Source organism: Elephantulus edwardii, unplaced genomic scaffold (genome assembly GCF_000299155.1).
Source record: "Elephantulus edwardii isolate Elephantulus edwardi_28Jun2011 unplaced genomic scaffold, EleEdw1.0 scaffold00512, whole genome shotgun sequence".
Classification (NCBI taxonomy): domain Eukaryota; kingdom Metazoa; phylum Chordata; class Mammalia; order Macroscelidea; family Macroscelididae; genus Elephantulus; species Elephantulus edwardii.
The window spans coordinates 293,674-299,584 of NW_006400262.1; the positions used below are offsets into that span (position 1 = coordinate 293,674).

The following is a 5,911-nucleotide window of genomic DNA, read 5'->3' on the forward strand; positions in this document are numbered from 1 at the left end:
CCTGTTGGAGAAGTTTTTGGATGTGCATAGGGATTTGAGTCTTAGAAGATCCCATTCATCTATGTTATCTTCTCCTGGTTGTAGGTTTGTTTTCTTGACATTGAGTTTCAATCCACATTGAAGGCTATATTCCTTAATCTTCTGCAACAAGTACTCCAAGTGTTCCTCATTTTCAGCAAACAAGGTTGTGCCATCTGCTTAATGCAGGCAATTCATGAGTCTCCCTCCAATCCTGATGCCACATTCCTCTTCAAAGAGTCCAGCTTCTTGAATAGTTTGCTCAGCATACACACTGAATAGTTACGGAGGAAGACTACAGCACTGTTTATCTTCTTAATTTTAAACCACATAGAGGAAAACATGTCAAAGTGAAAGAGCTCAACAGATGGTTTCAAATGGCTGCTCAGAGGACAAAGCAAAGTATTATAAGGGAAAGTGTGGAGATCTGGAATTGGAAAATAAAAAGAGAACTCTGCATTTCTCAAGCTGAAAGAACCGAAAAACAAATTTAAGCCTCGTGTTGCAATGTTGAAAGATGTGATGAGCAATATAATAAATAACTCAGAAAACATCAAAAGAAGATGGAGGGAACACACAGTCACTGTACCCGAAAGAATTGATTGACACTGAAAAATTTCAGGAAGTTCCAAATGAACAGGAGCCAAAGGAAATGAAAGAGGAAGTGGAAGCTTCATGGATGGCATTGGCAAAAAATAAGACCCCAGGCATCGATGAATTGACTTGTTAAAGAACAGATGCAGCCCAATTAATAGATACATTCACCAGTCTATGCCAGGAAATTTGGAGGACAGTTGTCTGGCTAATGGATTGGAAGAGGTCCATATTTGTTCCTATTTCCAAGAAGGGTGATCTAAATGAATGTGGAAATTATCGAACAATATCATTGGTATCACATGCAAGCAAAATACTGTTGAAGATCATTCAAAAATGGCTGGACCATAGTACATAGATAGGGAATTGCCAGAAGTTCAAGTGGGATTTAGAAGAGGCTGTGGCACCAGTGATATCATTGCTGATGTCAGATGGATCCTTCCTAAAAGTAAGGAATACCAAAAGAATGTTTGTGTTTTATTGACTATGAAAAGGCATTTAACTGTATGGATAATGACAAGTTGTGTCTGACATTGAGGAGAATGGGAAACCCAGAGCACTTGATTGTTCTCCTGGATAAGAAGGCTTTTGTGTGAACGGAGCAAGGGAGCACTGCATGGTTTGGAATTGGGAAGGAAGCGCATCAGGGATGTATTCTATCTCCATACCTATTCAATCGAAATGTTGCTGTTGTTCAGTGCCATAGAGTCGTAGACAACTCATAGCGACCCTATGAATGAAAGACCTGAACACTTGTATAACTTTCATTGTTTCTACTAATTCATAGAGTTTCCAGAGGCAAGCTATTCCAGAAGTGGATGCCACTCCTGCTTCCAAGCTTGTTTTAATAGGGAAACTCTACCAAACTTTGTCCACTATGTGTAACCTTTATCACATTTGACACATCATTGTCACAGTGTTTAGCATCACAGCAACCATAAGTTACCACTGTAGATCAAATGGACAGACTAGTGCTATACCACTTAGAAGAAGATAGCTGGGTCTATTTCTGGGTTCTCAGTTCTGTTCCATTGGCCCATATTCCTGTCACTATACCAGTACCATGATGTTTTGGTTACTACTGCTGTGTAGTAGGTTTTGAGGTCAAGGAGTGCCATGCCTCCAACTTCATTTTTGTTTTTCAGAAGTGTTTTGCTTATTCAGAGTCTCTTTACTCTGCAAATAAATTTGACAATTTCCCTTTTGATCTCCTTGAAAAATGAATTTGTTATCTGTATTGGGATTGCACTGAACATGTAAATTGCTTTTGGTAGGGTTGTCATTTTCAAAATATTTGGTCTTCCTATCCATGAACAGGGCACATTTTTCCATTTATGGTCGATCTATTTGCTGAACAAATTATCCAAGAAGATGGACTCTATGAAGAGGAGTGTGGTATCAGGACTAGAGGGAGACTCATCAATAACCTGTGTTATGCAGATGACATAGCCTTACTTGCAAGTGAGGAGGATTTGAAGCACTTGTTGCAGAAGATCAAGGAATGCAGCCTTCAGTATGGGTTATGTTTCAATATTAAGGAAACAAGGATTCTTACAACTGGACCAATAGGAAGTATCATGATGGATGGAAAGGAGATTGAAATTGTCAACAATTTCATCTTGCTTGGATCCACAGTTAACATCCTTGGTACAAGCAGTCAGGAAATAAGGAGATGCATTGCACTGGGATAATCTGCAGTTAGGGACCTTTCCAAATTACTGAGGAGTAATCCTAACCTGGGTTAGGACTAAGGTGCATCTGATTTAGGCCATGGTCTTTCCGATTTACTATCTATGCATCCAAGACCTGGGCAATGAATAAGGATGACAGAAAAAGAATTTATGTCTTTGAGCAGTGGTATTGGAGAAGAACACTGAACATCCTATGGCCAGCCAAGAAAATGAATAGATTTGTCTTGGAGAGGGTGCAGCCAGAGTGCTCCGTGGAGGCTAGAATGATGATGCTTTGCCTCACATACTCTGGACATATTCCTAGGAGGTGTTATTCCTTTGAGAGGTACATGATAGTGGGAAGGGTGGAAGGTCAGCGAAGGAGAGGAAGACAGTCAATCAGGTAGGTTGACAAGTGACTGCTCTTGTGTGTCAGGATGTGTGAGGATGGCATAGGACAGGACCAGGTTCAGACATTTTGTTCTATAGGGTTGCTATGAGTCGTCTTCAACTCTATGGCACCTAACAACAACAGCGTTCCCTTCCAACTGCTTCACACATTAGCCTAGAAACTAGAGACTTACAGGATCCAATGTATACTGGTGTTTTTTTATTTCTTTCACAGTTGTATGTGAGCTGATTTGCCAGATATAGCTAACAATCTATTGTTAGCATATTTAGTTAACAATCTAAATTGTTAGCTAAATTGTTAACAATCTAAATTGTCACAGAGTGAGCTGTGAACTAGAAGCCTCTTGTTTAGAGTCAACTGGGATGTGGTGGGCAGGGATGTATTTAAAAGTCAGTTGGGTCCTAAGTCTCTAGGTGTTAATTGAGTTTGGGATGAATATTGAATACTCTTTTTTTTTTTTAAACATTTTCAATTTTTATTCTTAAAAATAGGAATCAAAATTGCAAAGGCAGATTTATAATCACTTCTGAATGAGAGGGTCATTTTGGAACATCACAAGAACGCATACTCAGATGGAAATCTAGTTAAACTGCGGTTGCTCCTCAGGTTGCATTCACTCCTACATTTTCTCAATTAGTTCTTCCTTGTATTTGCCTTTCTCTTTTCCAACTTGCCGAGACTTAGCTTTACGTTCAAGAATTTTTTTCCGATCTTTATCCAATTTCAGCCTGGTAATAACCACCTTGCTTGGGTGAATGCCCACATGCACTGTGGTACCATTAGCCTTCTCACGCTGCACTCTTTCGATGTAGATGACATACTTCTTTCTGTACACCTGGACTACCTTGCCAATTTGCTGACCTTTGTAATGTCCTCGCACCACCTGCACCTCGTCATCCTTGCGGATGGGCATGGAGCGCACATTGTACTTCTGCCGCAGCTCTTTGGACAGAGGGGAGGACATGATCTTCCTGCGCACATGCGAAGGGGCATTGAAGTGGCGTTTTCGGTTCTTGCTGCGGTCCGAGGTAACGAAAGGGTTGAACTTCATGGTGGCAGGCGTCCGACAGCGTCAGGATCTCCAAGCACTCCTGAATACTCTTCTAAGTCATATAGCTCTGTTTTGTCAATTTGCTGTACTGAGGTAATTTGAGGTTTCTGTGATGCTGAATGCTATGCCACTGGTGTATCAAATGGTTACCAATGGTGCACAATGTTTGGTGGAGCTTCCAGATTAATACAGGCTTGGGAAAAGGAGTGACATCCACTTCCTAAACAACATGCTGACACTCTGTGAAAGTAGAGAAACAAAGGTAATTTTAAAACAGGGTTTCAGTCTTCTGTTCATAGGGTAGCTATGAGTCATGCTAGACTTGATGGCACATTACAACTTAACAACAACAGTGTTCCCATGCTCTGTTCATATGATAGACTCCTGATCTAGATATAGGTTTTACATGAGCAAAATCAAGTGCTCTGGAATTCCCATTCTTCTCAATGTTAGCCACTACTTGTTATAATGCACACAAACACCTTTGCATAGTCAATAAAGTACAAATAGACATTCTTCTGGTATTCTCTATTTTCAGCCAGTATCTGTCTGATGTCAGCAATGATATTCCTGGTGCCACAACCTTGTCTAAATCCTGCGTGAACTTCTGGATGTTTCCCATCTATGTACTGTTGTAGCCAGTTTTAAATGATCTTCAGCAGAATTTTGCTTGTATTTGATATTGTTCGACAGGTTCTACACTCAGTTGTATCACCTTTCTTGGGTATGGGAACAAATATTGAGGTTGTAGACTAGAAGCCTCGACCCCTCTTGTGAGTATTATTAAATGGTTGGCTCCTGTTAAAGAAATAGAGAATTTAAAATGTAAGGCTGTGTAAAACAATTAAAGATCCAAAGGAAGAGATCCTTTGAAGGTATTTCAAGGAAGATATTTATGCTTGTTTGAAGAAAAAAAAAAGGTAATCAATAGAATGGAAAATTTGTCAAATTATATCCTTATATTACTATGACAGGTTTGGAAGCAGGAGTGGCATCCACTTCCTAAATAACATGCCTCCAGCAACCTTAAGAGCTTTGATAAATGTGAGTGGTTATAGAAGGGCTTCAGGCCTTTTGTTCATAGGGTCGCTATGAGTCGTGTTTGACTCAAAGGCAATCAACAACATATTTCCTGCAAGTCAAATTTTGCTCAAGATTATTTAAGGATGGCTGAAGCATTAATAAAAGATAGAAATTCAAACTAGATTAAGAAGAGAATAGATGATATAATTGCTGCTGTTAGATGAAACTTGGCTGAAAGGAAAGAACATGAGAAACATATTTAATTGCATTCCACTGAGTATGCAAAGGCTTTTACCGCATGTATCATAATAAATTATGGATAGCATTGATAAGAAAGGATACTCTATAACACTTCATTGTGCTCATTCAGAATCTATATCAACCCAGAAGCAGTTGTTCACACAAAGTATATTGTATGGCTTAAAATAAGAAAAGTTATTTGTCAGGAATTATATCTTTTCACCATACCAGAAAAGCTGGACTATATGAAAAAGAATGTAGCACGGAATTGGATAAAGACACATCAACAACCTGTATTAGGTGTACTAGTTAGCAGAAAATTAAGAGGACTTGAAGTACTAGCTAAAAAGGATCAAAGATTGTAGCCTTCAGTATGGACTACACTTCAACATTAAGAAGAAAAGAAAAATTCTTGCAACTGAACCAATACATACCTACTGTTTCGTGAAATTCTTCTGTGTCCGCCAGTTCTTTTTTGGTATTGTGACTTTGTGTACTCCTTCCATCTTTTTTGATGCTTGCTGGGCCATTCAACATTCTACCCAAAGAATTGTTAAGTATTGCACCCTGAGGCTTGAATTGGTTCATCAGTTCCTTCAGCTTAAGAAATGTGGAGCTAGTTCATCCCTTTTGATTTTCCAAGTCAGGGTTTTTGCACATTTTATTACAATACTTTGCTTTATGTTCCCCAGCTGCCCTTTGAAATCTTCTGTTCAGATCCTTAACATCTTGATTTCTTCCCTTTGCTTTGACTTCTCAGTGCTTCTGTGCAATATTTAGAGTCTCTTTTGACATCCATTTTGGTGTTTTCTTCTTCTTCTTCTTCTTCTTCTTCTTCTTCTTCTTCTTCTTCTTCTTCTTCTTCTTCTTCTTCTTCTTCTTCTTCTTCTTCTTCTGTCTTTG

At 39.1% G+C, this 5,911-nt stretch overlaps 1 pseudogene; it reads right to left on the reverse strand.

Annotated features, from left to right (window-relative positions):
* Positions 1-3,313: 3,313 nt before the first annotated feature.
* LOC102853737 lies at positions 3,314-3,745 on the reverse strand (annotated as a pseudogene).
* Positions 3,746-5,911: the final 2,166 nt, after the last annotated feature.